The sequence below is a fragment of the Pleurodeles waltl genome, chromosome 1_2 (assembly GCF_031143425.1).
Source record: "Pleurodeles waltl isolate 20211129_DDA chromosome 1_2, aPleWal1.hap1.20221129, whole genome shotgun sequence".
Classification (NCBI taxonomy): domain Eukaryota; kingdom Metazoa; phylum Chordata; class Amphibia; order Caudata; family Salamandridae; genus Pleurodeles; species Pleurodeles waltl.
The window spans coordinates 977,422,717-977,446,643 of NC_090437.1; the positions used below are offsets into that span (position 1 = coordinate 977,422,717).

Below are 23,927 nucleotides of genomic sequence, written 5' to 3' on the forward strand. Positions count from 1 at the left end.
CATGGCAATATTGGGTCATAATAAAGTTACCCATTATGCATCTGTGGTATCTTTCTCGCAGATGACAGGATCCAACATACAGGTTTACAATTACTATATTTCAGCCACCCCAGCCACCATCAATTGACAGTCTCCTTCAACTGTCTTAGCCACACATTCTAGCTCTAACCTCACAGCATTCTCTTACCTCGTCAAGTATGCAGAGTACATCACAGTATTCTTTAATCTATGGCATATGTCACACATCTCCCTCGTATAACACATCAGCAAAACATAAAGTATGCCACACATTTCCCTCCCATAAGACACCTAAAGCAAAAACATTTTAAAAAGAATTAATTGAAAAGCAAAACTAAGTAACAGCAATAAACAACTTATACACACCTAAGCTACACTATGGCTAATTATATTGATAAAATAATGCCAAATTGCCACCTCATAAATGATGGTATTAAAAAGTACAAACATTGTATACATACAATGCCCAAGAAAAGCAAAAACTATCTAAAAACGCTACTATGTGACAGAATTGTGTAAATATGCTGGTTTCTTAATGACTCATCCACTCTTTTTTTTTTTTTTTTTTTTTTTTTTTTTTATCAAGTGCAAGCATTTGATGTCTACTTATACTAAGTCATCCACTACATCATTTTGATTTTCTGAAATGAACTCTTAATTTCTAACAGGAACCTGGTGAAGAACAGCTAACCTGTTGTTGTTGTTCCAAATTCTGCCATCATGTGTTTTCACAGCAATTGTAAACGTTTTGACCACTTCTAACTTTCTTGTAAACTTAGACCATTCAGCACACCCTTTAAGTGCCCTCACTTTTACATAATCTCCTACCTTGACCACAACATTCTTCACTTTCCTTTGTTCATCATACTTTGCCTTCCTCTTCTTTTGCATCTACTCACTTTGGACAGACTTACACAACCTTTACTCTAAATCATCCACCTTGGACACACTTTAGTAGATAGAGTTCTGTCTTTAAACAGTTCGAATGGAGATATAGTGGTGGTGGAATGAGGAGACATTCGATATCCAGCTATCTCTTGGACAACTTCATTTTCCAATCAGACCCATTCATCCTAACCAATTGTATCCCCTCCGTCAATATTTTTATCACTCTTTCCACTGTGCAATTAGTTTGAGGGTGGTATAAAGCCTGTGTTTTGTGCTGTATTCCACACTTTCCAAATACTTCTCCATCTCTCCAGAACAAAGCTGTACCCCATTACCTGTGAGAAGGCATTGGGGGTAACTTTCCTGTTTGAAAATGTTTTCCAGAAATGGTATCACCACTGACATCAAAATATCTTGTACACTGCAGGGATGTGGAATTTAATAAAATATTTACTTGTCCATGGGACAGGTTGCTTTATAAATCTACTTGTCCCTTTGGTGCCATTTAGTGTGGCGACAAATTATGGCAGCAATCTCATTATATATCGGCTCTGATAATAGCCTCTCTGATTATACCAGGGCTCATACTATAGTAGGGTATGGATACTAGCAAATCCCCTATTTTGCCACCTTTCCACAGATGTACATACTGGGTTGGTGGTAGCAGTAAGCAATAGTTCAAGGGTCTGAATGTCCTTTAGAGTCAAACCTACAACCTTGCATTTTGAGAAAGTGTGGAAATGTATTCATAACTGTTGGGGGAAAAAAAGTAATTGGAGGGAAATTGAACTTGTATATGATCAAGAGATTTTTGCATGAGCAAATCTACATATTTGCTTAAGCTAAAATGCAGTTCACAAATATCTTCTAGAAGTACCATTTCCTGGCCTATTTCTGTATGTTCTTGGAAATTCATGGGTGTAATGCAAAAGTATATGCCACTTTTGTGACTTCCTTTAAGAACTGGGACCCTTATTAGGTCTGGCATTACCAAGACATTTTGTTTTTATTGTTATTCTGTCTCTCTGTCTGCATTGTGCTGTTGTGAAATGTGCGCTTTTTGGGACCAAAAATAAGTTTGCTGTGTGTCTGTTTGTTATGATAGAGAGGGCCTGGCAGCTCCCACAACAATAAAGTTTTACAAAAACCTTGTCAAAACAAGACATGCATTGACAAACCAAAAGCTGACGACCAAGATCGAACCTACTTGCTTTGCCAGTGCTTGCTTATTTTCATATTTCCCATTGTCTTGTTGAAACTTGTTACACTGATTTTTTTATTTTATTTTTTCTTCACATTATGGATATATTTTTTTGAAATACTAGCACACATCAACACATTTTACTCAATGATACTTAAAAAATGGTACCTAAAATTTCAGGTAGTTTAGCAAAGCATTTACTTCCTTGTTGCATTCTTTTTTTTTATTTTTTTTTTTAAATGAAGGTTTTGATTTTGAAAGCAAATAATCCTCAATAATGCTTTAAAGCTTCTGAAAATGGTTGCATCTAATTAGAGAGCATTATGGGAACATTATACGCAGCCTCATAAAGTTAAACATTGAGTGTGTACACATTTTTATACTGGAACTACTATCAGTAGTGCAGTCCAAGCTTTCACTATTTCCTTAGCTCACTCACCCTGATAATAAAGGCTTTGCATTAATGAAACATAAATACAAGTTCGAACAGCATTAACATACGGACACAAATGTTACCTTTACTGTAGACAGTGCCATTCTCTGATCCATACACCTCTGATGCGGTACTGTAAACTGGAAGACAAAGGGCTTGTGATGCAGAGGGTTGAGCCTACTTGTCCCAAGGGCAAAATAAGTATGAAAACTTGTTGCCCTTGACCCCAAACAATATGTCCTGGGCTTCCACACCCCTGACACTGTCATCTCCACCCACCTTGAATCGAAATCTATGAACACTGTAACATATGGAGTGGCATGTTCTCATCGCACTGGCTCCAAAGTATCCATATTGTCCTTCTCCGTAAGACTGTAGCACACTGCATACTGGAGAGTATGATGAGCTCTCAACCTGTTATCACATGCTACACATTCAGCACATTCCCTGACCATGCATTCAACATCATGATCAAGTGCCGGCAACCAGGAATCTCTGTGAAGTCTCCCTTTTTGGTTTTACAATCCCTAAACATACATCATGCACTAATTGTAGTAACTTCTGTCACAGTTTTTGAGGTGGTATTAATCTTGTTCTCAAAATAAATCCTTTGTCAATAGCTAGCTCTTGCCTTAGCATCCACCAACTTCCACCACACTTAAATTCTCTCTTATTAAGTTTCTTATCAGACAAGTCAATCGCTCTCTTCAATTCCTCATCCCTCTCTAACTCTTGTAACCATTCTACTTCTTTGATGCTTCCTTGAGTAGCCTCGCATAGACTGGCCTCTTCCTCCCAAGCATCCTCAACATCCACCACATTTAAATTACTCACATCAACAGAGTCTTGATAAACAATCTGCAGAAAAATGTCCCACACCAGGAATATATTGTGCTGTGAAGCAAAATTCCTGTAGACCAACAAACCATTTCTGAAAGCGAAAAGAAACGCAATCTAGACCCCCTACACATGAAGACCTCTACCAAAGGTTTGTGGTCTGTTTGTACTACAAATTTCATTCCCCACAAAAATTGTTTCTGTTAACAGCCCTAAAAACTGCCAGTGGCTCTTCAATAACCACATAATTACATTCAGCATCTCTTAAAGCTTGGGAAATACATGCAATGAGTGCCTCCTTACTATTGTTCCTCTGTGTGAGAAGAGCCCCCAAGCCCTTGGAACTCGCATCGCAGACCACTTTTGTCCCACATTTTGGATCAAATGCTTTTAAAGATGGAGCATGACTCAGTTCTTCTTTAACCCACTCCTATTCATCTCCCCAAAGAAATTCCACCTGTTTCTTCAACAGGTTTCTCAGTTTCTTTGTCTGACTTGCAAGATGTTTCACAGACTTGCTATAATATTCTAACATACACCATACAATTCCTCTTTAGACTTCGGTTCTTTGAGCTACGTTATAGTGTCCACCAACTCTTTGCGTTAAGGAACACCATCACCTGAGATCTTATAGCCAGGGTAGTTCACTTCACTCACACCGAACACACACTTTTCTGCCTTTATAGGCCATCCTGCAATCTGCTGAGCACTTCACAAACTCTCATCATGTTCCAGCATTTCTGACGCAAAAATCAATATTTCGTCCTGATAGCATCTGACCGAAGAAATAACTTTTAAAATCATCCTCGCCCTTTGAGAAAATGCTGCCGCTGAGATTAAGCCAAAAGGCTTTCTTCTAAACCAATACACTCCCAGAGAAGTTACAAAGGCTGTGAGGTCCTGCGATTCCTCATCAAGTTCTAGCTGATGATGATACCAAGTCTCTTGTAAAAACATTGGCTGTTGAAAAAAAATGAAATCATTTCCTCAATACTGTGCATGGGAAATTTGTCTGCAATCACGTCTTTGTTGAGTGCACAGAGGTCAACACACGGGTGAATTTCTCCATTACCACTGCGTGCGGGAATGGGAGCACACCACTCCGTGGCTTCCGCCGGTTCAATTACCTCCGTTTCATTTAATTTCTGTAATTCATTGTTTTCAGCCTTCTGTAAACTCAGTGCAATGTGCCTTACGTTTGCCGCAACAGGAACGGATCTCTCTCTTATTTTATCTTGTGTTTGTACACAACCAGTCCCCACATTTCCTCTGAAACCGACTTTTGAATTCTTTAATAAAACTATCACTATACATAAGTTTTTCAACTTGAACTTGAGGTACTTTGTTGAGGTTTAAGCTTTCTTCTAATCTACCTTTATGAACCCATCCCAACAAATCATCTTCCTCATATGAGACGTAAAGTTTCCCATGCGTGATCTTGTTTTTTTTTTACTCTGCTTTAAAGTATCCTAGCATTCGAATCACTGATCCACCATACATACCCACCAGGATTTACATCCATTTTCATCAACTTTTTGTCCTTCTATAAATCCTTTCTCTAACACGTCCTTAGAAATGATAGTAATATGTGACCTGGAGTCAGACTTCATGGGTACATGTGTTCTAGCGATCACCCACTACTTCCATTGGGTAACCTTTGGTCACTCCCTTTACTTATAGTACAACTTCTTGACAAATTTCTAAAATATTACTTTTCAGCAGTTTTCCCCATTAATTTTCCAGCCCTTGCTGAAATGGGCTTTACCACCCAAGAATTGCATGTCTGAAACCAGACTGGGCATGATTTATCATTGGCCTTGTGGCCTTCTAACCCACGCCTAATTTCGAAATACTTTCTTCCACTTACTCCATTTGAGAATTGGTTCACCCGGAGAGGGTAAAAAAATGTTGGTGCAGTCACATTCTGCATCTCATACTAGTATTTTCACATTTTTGTTCTCCAAACACCCACACAAGTTGAATGTGGGGTTATTGTCTCCGAATAGAGATTCCCTTATTTAAAGAAGAAGAAAAAAAAAAAGGAAAACTAGGAACAAACCAGCCCAACTGATGATTCTTCCCAAACTAAACTGCAAAGATTCTTTATATTCTTCCTTGACTTGTAATTGACACCTTAAATAGCTTCAATATTATGTCTTGTCTAGCCTCGGTTTATCAAGGCTTTTCCCTACTTAAGATGGCTGGTACATAATCCTCATGTTGATGCACAGCATCAGGGTGCTTCCGGATGTGAATGTTAACTGTGCATGCACCCTCTATGTGCATGTGGGGAGGCTTACGCTGACTGCCGAGCAGTGCTCAATTTGTAAATAAAAACGTGCCGGTGCCAAAAGCACTCATCTGAAACACACGGTGCTGCAATTAAATATGCGAGCACAGAATACTTAGGCAGGTAATCCTGAAGCCATCTCGGACCTCTTCAATCCATTTACAGCTGCTCCCTGAGCTCACCCTGCAGCGTTCTGCTTTCTCCCTTTGTGACGATTTTTCGTTTTTCTCTTCCTCCGTCATTCCCATATGTGTCTTTTGCTGGCGGCAAATGATTGAGGCAGAAAAGTACGCACCGGAAACAACAAGCACAAATTAAGCACTGCTGCCCACGAACGCAGTATGACCCGCAGTGAGAATGCTCGCGCTGTGGCTCTGTGCGGGTCGCTCTGACTCCATACACATATGACTCGCAGTGGGAGCGCTCGCGCTGAGGCTCCAAAAAGATGCTCATACTGAGACCCTGGTTTAGATTAAAATATTCACACTGAGGCACGCACGCGTATGCCCCTAGCAAGCAGCTTTTGTTCAAGAGTTGCTCAGCTACTCATGCGCTGCTCATAAATTCAAGTGAGGACTTATAAATTCCTCAAAGTTTCTTTGTCGCTGCGCGGCTGACTGTACAGATACTTTCTCTAAGAAGATAAATGCTACAGCTGATGAGGTGCCTGGCGCTGGTTGTTCTGCCTCCTCGTTGCCAAAATGTGGTGTCTCCCTCATAGATGACAGGATCCAACATACAGGTAAGAGATGACTGCATTTCAGGTCCCCAAGCCACCGCCAATTGACAATCTCCTTCAACTGTTTTAGCCCCACATTCTGACTCTTACCTCACAGCATTCTCTTACCTAATCTAGGCTGTGGAGTACACCTCAGTGTTCTGTAATCTATGGCATAGGTCACAGTATCCTCTTTCTGTTTCTCTCTCGATCTCTAGTTAGACATAACTGGTAACTGTGTCATGTTGACCTATGGTGCCATTAACAGTTTCTGGTGACATGAACCGCAACACCAAAGGGTGAGCTTGTCAGGTGTGCTGATTAATACTCTGAAAGTAGTACTGACATTTTTTTCTATAGCACAAAAAAAGAAAGGATGCCGTGTTAGCCATTCAGTTACCTGTTTCTAAGGAACCTATATATCCAACAAACTGATTATGCGCTGTGAATTTGGGAAGTAATTCACAGTTGAAACATTTTTCCCTGTGAATATGTGTTAAGCCTTCTTCTAGTTTTAAAGCTTGTATTTTACAGAAAATGAGTCATTACTCAAAATGTTTTCCTGCAATTCTGTGACTGTGCTGCTCTCAGAGCTTTAATCTGCACAGCCAGATAAACTCATCTTTGATGCAAGAATGTACCTATGAATTTCTGCCCTGTGTGTGAAAATAAACAAAAGCAGAACTGGTCAGTAAAAAAGCTAAATCCACTGACCTTTACTGCACTTTTTCTAGTTTTCAGATATGATAAACCTACTCTAGTGTGTCACGCTTCTCAAAACATTGACAGACATAACTGCAGTGTCATGCAAACAATGACTACTAAATACTGAAGCCTGTGCTAGAGGAGTTGTCGGTCTACCGTTGGCGGCGGGTGCTTGGCACATGCAAGAAGCCCACAGAATTGGCTCAGGTGCGCGTGCCACGACCACCGTGGCAGGCCTGACACCCCCGCCTCATCGCTTGTTGCTCCATGTCCGCATTGTACCTGCTCACGCTCCCCCCACCTAATTTGAATATAGGGTCCCCAAACACAGTATGCCCCTTCTTGCACCTTGGAGGTGAGTTATGGGAATTGCTGCACAGGGGGAGAAGGGGTAGGGAAGCAGTGTCTAACGGGAGGTTGTAGTGTCTCCATATTTTAATGTAGCCTTTGCGCGTTTGCTTAAAGTATTAGGCCTCTGTGCACTTTGTCCTAGATGCATTTTATTTAACCTTGCACTGTTATTTTACAATAACCAGTTTCACGGTCTTGTTTTATTTTCTTCTCTCACACTGTTTAGCTTACTTCAGCACTGAAGTTCCCAAACAATACATTCCTGCTCGCTCTGTGCTTCAGTCAAGGATACAGTCTGGTACATTGTCGATAGACGTGGTAGAAGTTTAGTCTCTAGGGTTCGTAGAAAGTACACATTCTTACGTAGGGATGTTTCTTAGAACATTGGTGTGTTAGTTATAAAAACACTTCCTAGTCCTGATACACATAAGAGGGAGATTCCGACCAGGAACCCACAACTAGACGCTGACTGCCCTGTTGCAGATGCTGATCCCGATCGCAGGCCTTTGCTCAGGTATGAGGGTCGATGTCCTCCCGGGGGAACCTGGAAGGCAGGCTTAGAGCTTAACATGCTGTGCTCATAATAGAACTTAGGAGAGAGAACGTAATCTAGTTGCATTATGATAGCGTTAGTCTTATGTTTCACTCTCCTCGTTAATATTTCAATCCTACTGTGTTGTATGGTTCTGGTTATTGCGGCTCACGCCTTGTTATCTAAAATGCAGTCGTTTTATTAAACCAATCTATAAAACTCAAACTGCCTTTGTCATTTATATATGAGACCACACTGTGTATGAGAGAATTGGTTGGGATCTGAGTGACCACGACTTCCCTGGGAAGCACTAAGATGTCATGCACTCGGCTGCCCAATTGTCTCTTCCCTTAGGGAGAGATGAGGCACTGCTAGTTAGCCAGAGCTCAACCCGGATTTGGGGTGACAAGGGTCCTCCACCGTGGGTTAGACTTAGTCCCCCACACTGCGAACGATCTTGTTGCCCAAAAATCCAGTAGTCTCATTAGGATAATGAGAGCCTATGCGACATGGCGCCACCAGCGTTTGGTCTGGCTCTAATTTTCAGGTCCACCAGTCTCTCTCGGTCTCATATATGATATTGATTCCTCACTTCCATTAACGGAGACGTCCGTGGCACTGAGGACTTCCACCAGCGCGATATAGGTAACCCTAAATATAGCAGATGGTTGTTCAAGCTTGAACCTTAAAAGGAAAGACCCCGTTTTGGTGTGCCCTCTCTGAACCAGTGCTGTTTTTCTAATGACGAATCCCCAGGTAATACAAATAGCTCTTAATATGAGACAGCCGCTCACAGCACATTGTCTTACGATCCAGTGCGGTCCAGTCACGTTTGTGGTGGCCGCCAATGCAGCCTATAGAATAGAACTTTTTTACTCTTGGGTCACATTCCCAGCAGTTGATGGGAATATAAATGCATTTCACACATATATGGTTGGGAACGCGCCTGGCCAGTACAGATACAGACCTAGAGATACCTCTATCTTATCAAGAACATAATAATTGGCTTGATGGTGCCCTACCCCATACTATATTGCCAGTAAGGTTAGGTCCACTGAGTAATGATGGTCCGACCTGGCCTTTATTGGCCACATATACACCACATCCTGCGGTTGCAAATATGCCGGTGGCTGAAGTTCGTCGTTTATATACAGACTTAACGGCTACATATAGACGCTTAGTACAATTTGTGATGCAGACACTAAATACAAACCCAGCGCGTGCTGCTCCAGCACAACAACATGCAGTAGCTCCAGGTATAAACCCGGCGACTGTACGCTCTATTATGGGTAAAGTTCCAGCAAAGCGGAAGGAGACTCCATTTTGGCTGGCACAGAAAATTAATACGCTGGAGGCGGTATTTCCCCATACAGGACCTCAGAACAAACATAGAATATTAACTATGTGTTTACCATTTGCCATGGTTCCCACTGTGGAACATTGTACTACATGGGGCACGGTGTTTGCCGCGCTCTACACAACGGCACATGGTACACCGACATTAGCGAACCTACCGGAAGTGCTTAAACAGATTCAGGATGAATACGGGGCTGCCCCAGCCTTAGATTTAGGAATGCAACTGATGGGCAACTTTGCCACGGTTTCTTCAATGATACTAAGTAATCTTAAAGGGGAGGCAGTTGCACTTGCGGTGCGTATGTGTCTTCGTGACGTCCCACAACTAGATCAGGAGTGGGAACTGCCTCAAATAATAGCGGAAACATATTCCAGCATTGGTCGAGATAGCCTAGGGGCTAGACCGCAAAAACCACAGTTTCAGGGAAAGGTTAGTAAAGACAATGCTAAACAACAACCTGAGGGTAATAAGAAGTGCTGGGAGAAAAAAACAACAGACACCTAAAAAAGAAAGGGGAGAATCTCCTCGTACGGAGACCCCGCAAAATAGGCATAATCTCAGAAATAGGGATAATTTGAAAACGCCTGATAGATATCAATACACTGATACACGCCAATCTCGTTCCTTTCAGGACTCATCGGAAAAGAGAAATGAGAGAGGTGGGCGGTCAGAGCGGAGAGCAGACTACGCGAAACCAAGACAGGAATCACAACGCTCTTCGGAGGTTTCTGTCAAGAAGGAAGAGAAACCGATACAACAGAAACAACAGTTTAAAAAGAAAAAGGTGGCGGCAGTCTCAGTTAGACATGCCACACAGGAAGAGAGTTCTCTTGAAGAACAAGACTTTGGCACTAGCACTGCTAGACAGCGCGGCAGAGGTCACAATAGTTTGCCGGAATCTTCTAGAGCATTTGGAGGTGAATGCAACTGATGACTTCATAGAAGTTGAAACAGCAGATATGCTTGTCTCTGAACCCGATAGGGTGTATACAGTGACTTTACAATTGGAAGGAGACATTGAACGCACTATAAACGTGATCTTTTGGGATCGTGTAGTCAAGATATATGACATTTTGCTGGCTGAGCAGGATCGGCTGCCTGACTTTGTTCGCACTTGCCCAGTTGGGGAGGAGGTTATTAAACCTTCGTTCTCACCACTTGTTCCAGGGGAACTCACTGAGTCCTATTGCATCAAATGGGCTCTAGCACAAGCACCTGCCTTGTATAGAAATCACGTAGGGTGGGATAGGGATTCTCCATATCATGTAATTCTGACTAAAGGTGAACCTCAGCATCCCATAAAACATGAAGCAAGGGCACTGTTGAGGGAAATACTTACACAACTAGAATACCAGGGAGTAATTGAACCCTGTGTCTCACCGATGAATAATCCCTTGTTCCCTGTAGCTAAACTGGACCATTCATATAGAATAGTCTTAGACCACAGACATTTGAACGGACATACACGTACATATGCTATACAAAATTCACATAGCGCTGCACTGATGAATAACATTGTGCAGAAAAAATACAAAACAACTTTAGACCTCTCGAATGGTTTCTTCTGCCAGAATATAGCACCCGAAAGCAGGGATTTGACAAGCTTTAGCGCATTAGGCTCCGAGAAAAAATTCTGTCATTTACCTCAGGGGTATAAGAATAGCCCGGGACTGTTTGACGCTCGTGTGACTGCAATTTTACACGAGTTGGACCCTGAAGCATTGTCATATGTAGATTATATATATCTCACGGATGACGAGTTACTACAACATTTAAGATGGGTAGCCCGCATTGATGTAGGGTTTGCCAAAATTGGCTCCAAATGTAAATTCAAAAAATCTAAAATTGCCTTCCTCAGCGTCCTATTCCTGGGATATGAGCTGTCGAATGAAGGTAAGAGCCTAGCGCCACAATTTTTAGAAAAATGTGCACAATTGCAATGACCTAATACGATTAGGAAACTCTAATCATTGTCGGGCTTTCTAAATTTTGGCAGAACATACATTCCTGATTATGCTACATGCATAAAACCTTTATACAAATTAATCCGTCCTTATTTTTCTAGCAAATTTTGGACAATTGAACATACACATACTCTTCGGGAGTTACAGACAGATCTCATTGCTGCAAAACATTTACATACACGGGACAATAAGACGCATTTCATCATCAGGGTGATAGCTGGGGCCATTGGGTTTACGTATGTCACATTTAATGAAGGTGAGACAGTCCTGATTGGATACAAGTCCCACTTGTTTTCGGCTGCTGAACAACGATTCGCACCAACAGAGAAAATTCTCACTGCAGTACAGCTGGCTGTTATTAAGGAACGACCTCTTGCCCAGGGTAAACGCATTATAGTCTTTTCGCCTATTCCGGCCCTAGAGGCCGTTACAAAAGTGAGCGTTCCTAACGCAAAAGCACTACACCCGCGATGGATACAATGGACTATGTCTTTAACAGCCACTGATGTAGATTACATTTTTGACCCAAAATTACAAACTCAGGAATTTCTGCAATATGAAGTTGAATATCCAGTTCCCGCTGACACGCTGCCTATTGATCAATATCAAGTAGTCATGTACACCGATGGCTCTGTGCAACCGGCGGTGGAGACAAAACACCAGTAGTCTGCTGCATGTGCTGTAGTGAGTGGCCGTATGGAGGGGGAAGAATTCAGCCCCCAACATACTTATACACAAACATTAGGGGATTGTACAGCACAATTGGCTGAGCTGAAAGCTCTACTGATGGCATTAGAACATACAAATCCGACACAGATCACACTGATTGTTTGTGATTCGTATTATTGTGTCCAGTCTTTTAGTGAATACCTACATTACTGGCGCTTGAATGGGTTCAGAGATTCAAAGGGTAACACCATAAAACACAGACTGCTGTGGGGGAAGGTAGCGGACCTGAAGGAGAAGCTACCCAAAGTACATGTTGTACATACTCTTGGACACCAGCGCGTTGGAATACACGTTGCTGGGAATACTTTAGCTGATGAAGTCGCCAAGTTGGCAGTGGCTGTTGCCACTGTGGCCGCAGTGACTCGTTCGAGTTCCATACCAGACACAGAGATTCTGGCTGCCATAAAAGCTACGGCTGATGGCACGCCTTTTCCTAAAGGATTTCCTAATAAATATCAATACTTCATGGGAAGTATGCTCAACGCTGAGGTTAAAATACCTAGTGTTGGCATACGCGAGATCCCCAATAAAGTTGTACGACCACAATTGATTAATGCAGAGCATGAGGGAGTGGCATCTGCCCATGCTGGCCTGGCCGCCACAATTTCGCTATTACAGGCCTGTTACTGGTGGCCGGGTCTTTATAAAGAGACTAAGCAGTATGCCCTTTGTTGTGACATCTGTCAACAGATTAAAGTTTCAACAGCTAAGCGCCCGCCGCAGACACCCCTCTTAATATCTAACAGACCATTACAATGTGTGTATTTGGATCATTGCGGTCCACTAACACCGGATAGTGCATACAAATATATACTAGTCGCTGTTGATTCTTGCTCCAGATTTGTGTGGGTGTGGCCACAGCGCTCGGCTGACGCTCAAACTGTTATTAAAGATTTGCGTATCTTTATCGGTACATATGCAGTTGCGGCATTCCATTCGGACCGGGGCCCTGTTTTTGCCTCAAGGGCATTCAGGGACACCATGGCTTAGTTGGAGGTCCAGCTCCAGTTCTCGTCTCCATTTCATCCCGAGGGAAATTCTGTAGTGGAGCGATTAAATCGCGATTTAAAGCAATCCTTAACAGCCAGAGTATTAGGTACGGGTCGTAGTTGGTTAACCCACCTGTATGGAGTTCAGAGAGCACTGAATAACCTGCCTAGAAGGTCCCTGGGGGGGATCGTACTTCATATGAGTGCATGTTCGGAACACGCATGTTTGTTCCGGATCTTGATGGTCCTGGTGTGGAGGCGGCAGAAACGCCCTTTGACATAAATGATCGTGTCACTGTTTTGCAGGAATTACAGCTCTATAACTCTTCTAAAAGTGCTGCCTTCACAGGAATTAAGGATGTGCCAGTAACACCTACTGGTTGGATTCCCAGAGTCTGGGATCTTGTGCGTGAAAAGGTCGCAGTGAAAAAGGAATTTGGCCCTTCTTATCGAGCACCTGTCCCTGTGTTGGGAATACACGGAACAAGAACTGTTGTTTTACCACCGTTGCCGGGGGCAAAAGAAAATCGCTTTGTTTCTATTGATAATGTCAAGTTACAACATGTGGCCTATTCTGCACAGCAGACCAAGAGGAACGTCCAGTAGTTCCCAAATCCCTCTCACTACTGGGGAAGATGTTTGGCTTCAAGTTATCTATATCAACACTGTTGCCTCTCCGAGCTTGGGGAGGGTGGACGATGATCTCGCTTTAGTTCCACTGACAACAAATAACTTAGAAACATTTGATCGAGTCACCATGACTACTGATGTGGCGGGTGGGGCTATCTACAGTGTGCCACCGTGAGAAACACCAATTCCATTGAATACAATGACACCTTTTGTACGAACTGCCTCTGGGTACTTTGCCAACAACAACGATGGTCTATCGGACTCGTTTGCCTCTTCGACTACTGACCTGTCAGGTCCACGTAAGCTGATGTGTTGGCTTAAAGATACCTATTTTGTTTTCCCTTGGAGCTATCTGTGGCTCTTATTGACTGTCCGCATTCTTTCTTTGGATAGGGTTTGTTATTACCTTTTTTCTGTTGATACATGGTCATTTTCTTCGTGAGAGATCAGCGGTTGAACAGGTGGAGGAGGTGTTGAAGCCACATTTTTCATCACATAAGGTTCGAAGGGACTTGTCCTTTGTGAACGTTTCTGCGCTGCCAATTCCTGATGGGATTGTGTGGGATAAAGTAATGTTTGATACATACGGTCCCACTGAGATAATTCAAATACCGTATGTCCTAAAGTTATCTATGAATGATATCGTTATACCAGGCATTGTATCTGATGATTGGGATCAGAAGACAGTTAATTCTATAATGACTCATTACAATATTATACTGTCTATGAACATGAAGACGTTTACCAGTTTAAAGAGAATTATGTTGACATGTTTTGTTATAATTATTATGGGCACCATTTTATACATAAAGCAAGTAGTCCAAAAACAATATTTGACTATACCCAATGGGAGCATTGCCCAACTCCCCCGCAAGGGAGTTCCAAAACTTTTATTGTGACATATTTCAGTATTTTTCTGGGCATAATCAAATGAACGCTAAGTCGTATTATTTTAAGTTAACTCCATCTAAAGATAAGCAAGTGTTGTTGACTAATACGAAATTAATATTTTCAGATTCTTTTGTTTCCCGACTGTCGATTGAAGGTTATGAATATTGGTCAAATAATGTTGATTTGAAAAGTGTTTGGGGAACAAGGGGTAGAGAAACATTGTTTAGAGCATGTCTCATTCCCGTCCAAATTATTTTCTTGAATGAAACAGTACAACAGTCTAGCTGTTTGGGCTTAGCAACAATTAGAGAATTGAACGTGCCTAGTATACCAGTCCCGGCAAAAATTAATAACTGGCAGAAATACATAAATGCCAGTTTTGGTGAACTTAGACTGGGTCCAGAATGGTACATTTAACACTTCATTGACACGTCCGGGCGGGTGGTTATTGTGGCCTATAGATACCAATGGATGTCATCAACGTTTTGTCACCTCATCTGGGGGTTTCAGGGCGAATAGGGCAGACCCTCGCTATATATCACCAGAACATGCTGAAATGATTACTACATATAGTGTGGGAAAATTGTGCCAACAGTGGTTAACATCATCCTCACTAGATGCAGTTAAGACACATCTCACACTCCTGTCTAATAACACTGACTTGCAAGACTTTTTGTCAGGCCCGAAGACACCACGTATGAAGCGTTTCTTGTACAAAGTGTACAATGAAATATGGAAACTTTCCCAGCAGGAGGCTGCAGCCCGGTTAAGGCAGATAGATCAGGAAAATTTGAAAAAGGCATTAGCTGTTGTGGATAATGGAATTCACACCTTGTCCGACCAAATATATACGATTAACAACATTGTCTCTTCTGCTATAGACAATATACGATCTGATATGTCTTCTTTATATCATGGACAAAGTCAGACCAGGTCCGTTATGCAGTTGGGTTGGACGCTTCAGACACTGAAGGCGGGTCGCGTTCAGTGGCAGCACATCAGTGCCAGGGATATATTTTTTTCCTTTAATTTAATGCGACAACAACTACTAATGGCTAAGAAGGAGGCGACTTATGTCATGCTCAACATTGGAAAAATTAGAAAGGTTGCCTTTTACCGTGGCCGAAATACCGTCTGCAGAGTGGTTGATACACGGGGTTATTAATCTGCCTATTGCCACGTTACAATTCACATCTTGGTTGAAACATGTTCCGGTCGGCAGATATGAAAAGCTGGGAGATAGGTATATCCATGAGGTGTGGGAGCTTCCCTTCTTGTACAAATGCCTCAATGGCATGAAGGAAGTCTTTCTTAGCAGTAGTGAATGTGAGACTTCAGTCAGCCATTCGATGATTTATAAGCAGCTGTCCTTGCATGGGGCATGTAATGCCTCGGTTGCAAATTTGGCTTGCTATCTGAAGGGAGTTCCAGTCCCCTTGATTAAACACACATTCCAGGTGCTTTCAAACGGCAGCTACGTCCTCAATATTGAAGACTGTTGTGGTATGCGAGCCGGAATTGTTTACGTTGTTTCAGTCACTAAGGTCGTTACTTGCTGCGGGAATGTGTTGTTTCCCCCCACTAAATTAAGGGAGGTAGCGGATATTTGGCCTCATATTGCTACTTCCAAGGTGAATTTCGACAAGTTAAGTAGACTAAAGGTTTTATTGTTTCAGAAGCACGTGGCCTTTACATCTGCACGCAAGACCTACACACTTCAGGTGGCAAGGTCGTCAGCAGAAATACAGTCCCTCTTAAATACCAACTTTCCGAGCCACTTTGGTGAACTCGTGGGACGTATATTTAATGCTTTCAGCACAGCTGGATTAGCACATTTTTTCAAAGCCGTTGGTGTTGGTTTCGTTCATACCTTCTCTTCCATATTTGGTTTGATACCTTCGATTTTTGGAAGCATTTTTGGGGGATTTCCGATAACTTTGGCTTTATTAGCTGGAATTTGCTGCTGCTGTTGTTTTTCCGCAATGGCTGTCCCGCCACAACAAGGACGAATGTGGGCGCTCCCATCATCGGCTGTGTCGTGAACGCATGATGCAGCACTTTGGAGCAACACTCCTGGAACATTCGGGTGGGACTGGTCTCTGTCATTCCGACCGGTTTTGGATTGTGTGCAGCCTGTGTATCGGTGCCGTTGGTGCTCTTTTGAACATGCACTAGTCGTCTGTCTCTCACAGCAACGCCCCCCAGTGGTTGATGCTGCTCTGTTGATGTTCCCGATGAGGGCTCATTCCCAGACTTGCGCGCTGCGACTGCGTTTGCTTCGTGAGGCTGATTACGAGTTACCCTTCCTGGAGGAAGTTGATATTAACTAGTTCACGGACTGTGTCCGGGATGCCGCCTTGGTTGATTCTGGGGCTTTGGAACACACCTGCTCCTTGATAGTCTTTGGCGTGGATTTTCCGGTTTTGTCATCTGCCGAAGTGGAGAACCTCCTGCTTTCCATGACCACTAATTGACTTGGATCATCTAAATTGACACTCTTACATGAATTTGGCTCTTGCCACATGCTTATTTTTAAATTGAGGACTGATGTGCCTTGGTGTCCTCATAACTTGTTGAAATTCTATAGTGTTTTAATTATTTTTAGCTTAGGGCATTTTTAGCTTCGGCTTAAACCGCTTTCTACCGACAAGGGGAGGAGGTAGTGTAGCCATATTTTAATGTAGCCTTTGCGCGTCTGCTTAAAGTATTAGGCCTCTGTGCACTTTGTCCTAGATGCATTTTATTTAACCTCGCCCTGTTATTTTACAATAACAAGTTTCACTGTCTTGTTTTATTTTCTTCTATCACACTGTTTAGCTTACTTCAGCACTGAAGTTCTCAAACAATACATTCCTGCTCGCTCTGTGCTTCAGTCAAGGATACAGTCTGGTACATTGCCGATAGACGTGGTAGAAGTTTAGTCTCTAGGGTGCGTAGAAAGTACACATTCTTACGTAGGGACGTTTCTTAGAACATTGGTGTGTTAGTTATAAAAACACTTCCTAGTCCTGATACACGTAAGAGGGAGATTACGAACAGGAACCCACAACTAGACGCTGACTGCCCTGTTGCAGATGCTGATCACGATTGCAGGCCTTTGCTCAGGTGTGAGGGTCGATGTCCTCCCGGGGGAACCTGAAAGGCAGGTTTAGAGCTTAACATGATGTGCTCATAATAGAACTTAGGAGAGATAACGTAATCTAGTTGCATTATGATAGCGTTATTCTTATGTTTCACTCTCCTCGTTACTATTTCAATCCTACTGTGTTGTATGGTTCTGGTTATTGCGGCTCACACCTTGTTATCTAAAATGCAGTCGTTTTATTAAGCCAATCTATAAAACTCAAACTGCCTTTGTCATTTATATATGAGACCACACTGTGTATGAGAGAACTGGTTGGGATCTGAGTGACCACGACTTCCCTGGGAAGCACTAAGATGTCATGCGCTCAGCTGCCTAATTGTCTCTGCCCTTAGGGAGAGATGAGGCACTGCTAGTTAGCCAGAGCTCAACCCGGATTTGGGGTGACAAGGGTCCTCCGCCATGGGTTAGACTTAGTCCCCCACACTGCAAACGATCTTGTTGCCCAAAAATCCAGTAGTCTAATTAGGATAATGAGAGCCTACGCGACAAAGTGAGGGATTGGGAGGGGGGTCATCTCGCTAAGGTTGGTCAGCTTGCAGCCCGAGTGTGGCTTGTGAGCAGACATAACGTGACTCAATGTGATTAATGGGTCAAGAAGAAAGGAATTCATTGCCCGCAAACCCTCACTAAAAGGTGTTGACAGGCGGGTGGGGCCTCTGCTTATGCACTATGGGTAACTCCAGCATATTATCCTTTTCATCATCTGCGGTCGGGGCCCTCAATGATGAGATTGTCCATGTTGAGGAGGTACTTCCTTGTGTATACATGCCGGTCAAGACCTCTTTAAGCTGGCCGCACCTGCTACTGTTGACACTATTGGCGAGCAACAGCCCCCTGGCAACTAATGCAGCTTTAAGCACTGCCACCATGCCGGCTTGTCATGACATCATGCAGATTCAGGCAATAGTTCATCATCTTCTGTCCTATCTTCACCACATGAGAAAATAATCCTAGATCCCCAACCTCCTGCACCTAAGGGGGGAAAAAAGGAGTCGGTGGCTCCAAAAGTTAAGTAAGCTATATTTTTTAAAATTCCAATAATGAGAAGTCCCTGGATGTTTCATCGGACCCTATGCCAATGCACGGAGTGCGTAAAGGTTTGGGAGCTATTGGATACATTTAATTAAAAATTTGAATGCCTAATTAAAAAGCCTTTTGACTCTCTTGATAGCCGACTTGGCTCTACTGAGCAAACGGTTATAGCCAAATGGATGACTACTCGGTATCAATTAGATACTTTACTTCCAAATTGAGTGGCAGATCAAGAAGCCATAAGAAAGGAGGACCCCACCACGGGACCCTCCCAGATGCCAGGTCAACGGGGGGAGGAGTTAAGGCCCCACCAAGCTCACTAGTCAATTTGACAGTGGGAGAGGCGGTGGCTCTTCCGAAAATGAGCTAAGGGAGAGCAATACTAACTCTTCCCAGCGAGCACCAAAAAGGCAAAAGGAAAGGGTCTTGCCACCATAAATATAAAGTATTTGTCCACACCGAACTCTGAGGTGGTCATCAACTTACCCCAGAGGCTACTCCTTGCGTGGTGGTGCTAGGCAATGTGGCACTGGTACAGACTAACATCTTAGTCACATTCAACCTAAAAACAAGGCCACCCATTGGCTGGGGCTGCACTGCTCCTTGGGGACGCACATAGGTGACAGGACTGTCCAATATCAGTGAACCTCCTTCCATCCTGGCTCTACCATTAGGTTTTTTCTTTAGGCCAGAATCACTGAGTTACGCACCTTAGCAGCCTATAAAACACCATGCCATTGACCGACAGAGGACTGCTTCGGATCCTTTTGTACTGATTACTTCTAACAGATTTGCATCCTCGAGCCCTTTTGACCTTTGTGATTGACTTGGTTACCAAGACACTTATGCAGCTGTGGGCATGTGGCCTTCTAAATTAGGCTAGGTGACACGTAAAAGGGCAGTTACATCTACTAGCCTCAGACGTAGACTCAAATCTTTTGACTCAGACAGGAGTAATAAAATCATCAAATTCAACAATAAGGACCAATAGCCATAAACAACAATGAATTGCAATAAGGAGTCAATACTTTATACACACCATGACCTATGTGGCCATGAATCACTACACCAATTTAATAAAGTTCAAACATTTATTGCCCTTATATTAATATTGCTAAAGTCACGTAAATAATGGGCAAAACAAAATGATAGCAATACAGAAACAACACAAGCTGTCTATAAGTGTTTGACGATTCTTAGCCTATTAAGTGCAATTACCACTTAACTCTCCAAAAGAATGATACAGAATAGCAACAGAATTAGTAACAGATTTAATTAGTTGTGCAGTTGAATCAATCACAGTCATTTAATAAACATTCAATTTAATTATTTGCTACTAAATTCTAATTCGAAAAACATTTGTGGGGCTGGGCTTTGTCACATGCAAAAATAAAAAATAAGACAAAAATTAATTTGAAAAAACATCTAACTATGTCTCTAACAAAAATATGCTGTTGGATATCTAAGGGAAAAACCTGCAAAGGAAAACAAATGCACATTGGTTATTCCTCTCCTAAATGAGACAGCAGCCATCAGAGTCTTCGTCAGCAGATCACTGGAACAGTAGGTCATCAGCGATCAGCATCAGGAACATGATAGAGGCAAGAGTTCACTAATGCTGGGCCTAAGGTACCCTTCCCTTGCGTCTTAATTACACTATATGCAAGATGATTCCTATAATTGCGTTTTGCTAAGCCCTTCTCTATTTTCTCTTTAATTGCCTTACTTCTATCATCAGCTTGACTCGGACATTTTTTCTCAACTGGTGAAAGTATACTTGTCAAACTATTTCTGTGAGCATGAGCAGTACCAAATGTCAGTGTAGGCTCAGAGAAACCTCCTACAATATCTCTGTTTCTAGCTTTAGCAATACTACTCAAGTGTTGGTTAACTGGAACAAAGGAAAAGAGTAAGTCAAAATTTGAGTGAAAATATTGTATGTACTTCTGACTATAGAGCCTTGTTATTAAAAGACTACAATGGATCCCATAAATTAGTGGTAAGCCATGCTATGTAATTCCTTCTTGTACTGAGAAAGGAACTTGTGTACACACATAACATCCTCTCACATCCATAGTCTCAACATATCCATACAGCAAACGATAGCAAACATTAGAAGAAAGATCTTGTCAGTTGTTTTAAGTGTAAGTAATTGTCATCTTTATATAATCTATCTAACTCAGTGTAGTAACCTCTAATATTGAAGGTGTGTTAGTAATGCCAACTTTATCAGAAATACTCATAATCAACAACAAGCTTAAAAACACACATACAACTGACAATCCCACACACACATACTTGCACCCATTGTTTCAATTATGGTTCGTATTAATGACTTATAAAGAATCAAAAGTGGAAGGAAGAAAAATATAAACTTAACTATGCAGCCAAAATAAAAATAAAACATAATTTTCAGTTTTCTTGCGATTATATACAGCAACTTTCAGGCCATTCAGGGCCTGTATATCTTCAGCTTTCAACTCTTTTTCGTTTTTGATTTTCGACCTGCACTTGTTTCTCTTTCATTCAGATCTGTTTCTTCTGCTATTTCTGGTTTCTTATTTATGCTCAGCAACACATCAGGAACTTATTCAGGGGCAAGGGAGAAAAGCCATTTATCTCCTTTCAAAGTTTTTCTAGGCAGTGATGATATAACTGGACTTCCCATTCTTCTTGGTCTAGCAATAATCTGTCAAGCTCTTCTTTGACTTGTTTCACTTGCACCACTAGCCACTTCAGGAGGAGTCAAATCTGTATGATTTTGATTTAACCAAACTTCACTTTTGGCTACTTTAGGAAAAGCTACTAGTTTTATCTCTTTTTAACAATCAGCTGCTTCTGGGAGAGTCCTTCTGCTCAGACTTGACTCCTCCTACATTCACCTCTGATTCTGCTGATAGAGGAATATCAGAATTAGAGAATATAATAGAGGGACAAGCAGATTTTAGATTGGTCCAGTGCACATCCTCCGGAAAGTCAAATACAAAATAATTAGGTACACTGTTCCAAGGGGAATTCACAGGTCAGCTGGGCACTTGTATAAGTAGAAGCAAGAGCCCTCACACACCCAATAGGTGTCATGCTTCATCATTGGGCCTGTTCCTTGTCGGGCTGGTGCTGCAATGCCCGACAGGGCCCTCTGGAGGGCTCTTTGCCAGAGATCTTTTGAGAAGTGTCGTAGTCCGCAGTAGGAGTAGACTCAAACCTGCAAAGGGAAGTGAAGGGCTGGAGGTGCTGTGTTAAAATTGACCCTAGGCCCTACCGTCAATCAGTTTATTATCACTACGGGGGTCAAGGTTAAAAACAAGGGCATTTATCAAGGAAATAATGTTCCTCCACTCAACCTAGAAAAGAAATAGGGAAAGGAAAATTCGTCCTTTAACTCTCATTAGTGGTTAACATGTTTCACACCCATATTGTGACCTACGGATCGGTCTGCATTTCTTCAGGACCAAAACCAAATAAACTCCTAGACTTCACTTGAGGAACCTTAAGTGAGTGTAAGGTGTATGAAAAAATAGATAAAGAACTTACATAAAGCCCTCGTTAAAAGTTGACCCTCCTGTATTAAGGAAAGGGCCCCTTGGGAAAATGTGAGCTGAGGGACTACTGCAAAGATTTTCTGCACGTTGTCCCAACACCGAGACCAATTCGGCGGCTGCAAACCCATAGGTGAATATCAGAATTAACCTCAAGTTCAGCTGTCAAAGGAGTACTTGATTCTGGATCTTCACCAGTTTGCACTGTCTTTACTTCTGCAGTCTCTTGCTCTTTCTGTCACCTACTCCTTGCATGAATCTAGTTTGGGAATCGAGCACATTTCACAGCAGTTGTCATCACCAGTATGACCTGAAAAGGACTCTTCTACCTATGCTCCAAATAAGTCTTCATCATGTCCCTCTTGATCACCACCCAATCACCAGCCTGTAGACTGTGCCACTGGTCTTGGGATGGTGACACGGATGTTGCTTCCACCTGGTGAGAAAAAGAGTGAACCGCATCAGCTAGACCCTTGCAGTTATCCAGCACCAAGTCATCTATTATGCTTACAAGCACATTCGCAGGATCAGCTGGCAATCTCATGGCCCTGCCCATCAATATCGCATGTGACAAGAGACCAGTCTTTCTGTCGGGTGTACTTCGCATACTCATCGGAACCAAAGGTAAAGTATCAGGCCATTTCGGACTTGTGGGTGCACACATTTTTGCCAAATGAGCTTTCGGAGTACCATTAATTTTCTCCACTAATCCAGAAGTTTGAGGACAGTAACTACAGTGCAGCTTTTGCTCGGTGTTTAAGGCTGAATATAGCATTTTTATCACTTCGTTATTGAAGTGACTTCCTATATCTGATTCTAAAGAGGGCAGAAACCCAAATCTTGAGATAAGCTCCCTAAGTAACAGCTTTGCTTCTGTGAGGCTAGCATTGCTACGTGTGGGGTAGGCTTCAATCAAATGACTAAATATACAGAAACTCACCAACAAGTATCTCAAACCACCACACACAGGTATCTCAATGAGATCCATCTGCATTCGGTAAAATGGACCACCTGATCTTCCAGTGTGACTCAAATTGACAAAAGTTCTCTTTCTCACATTCATTTTCTGACATGTAATGCTTATGTGACAAATTGCTTCAGCAACCTGTCTAAATTTCAGATTAAACCAGGATTGTTCAAATGTAGGAATGATTGCATCTCTGCCAATGTGAGTTTGACCATGATAATATCTAGCCATTTGTGTCAGTAGACAGTTTAGCAAGACTACCTGCCCTTCACTTGAAACCCAAATTTCGACAAATTCTCTTTGGTTGCAACCCAGTTTTATCCAGCTTATTTTTTCATCTTCTGGAACTTCATCTTGCAATCTTTTTATTTCTTCCCAAGTGTCAACTATTGTCAACAGAAAACTTTGACTTGTCTCATCATTATCTGTTACATTTTTCCTCTCTTCATTGAAAGTGGCACAATTAAGTGCACAGCATCTAGCAACTTGATCAGCATATGTATTACTCATAGTAATTAAATAATTTGCTTTGCGATGCACGGTACATTTAACAACTGTGACTTTCTCAGGTAATTGTAAAGCTTCTAATAACTTATGAATTCAGTCACCATTCCTGATAGGTGAGCCAGAAGAGGTCATAAAACCTCTTTGGCGCCATAACTGCCCGAAGTCATGCACAACACCAACATTGTAATTTTGAGCTGTGATGAA

At 42.2% G+C, this 23,927-nt stretch overlaps 1 protein-coding gene across 3 annotated transcripts in view; it reads left to right on the top strand.

The window, feature by feature from the left end:
* Positions 1-23,927, top strand: part of LOC138246638 (uncharacterized) — a 403,830-nt gene that overhangs the window by 19,569 nt on the left and 360,334 nt on the right. Inside the window, exon 1 of one of the 3 annotated variants that reach the window (XM_069201379.1) lies at positions 6,314-6,409. The exons of the other annotated variants lie outside the window; for them this stretch is intronic. The gene's annotated coding sequence lies outside the window, so the exon portion shown is untranslated. Of the gene's footprint in view, positions 1-6,313; positions 6,410-23,927 lie in introns of those variants that run through there. 3 annotated transcript variants of the gene reach the window in all.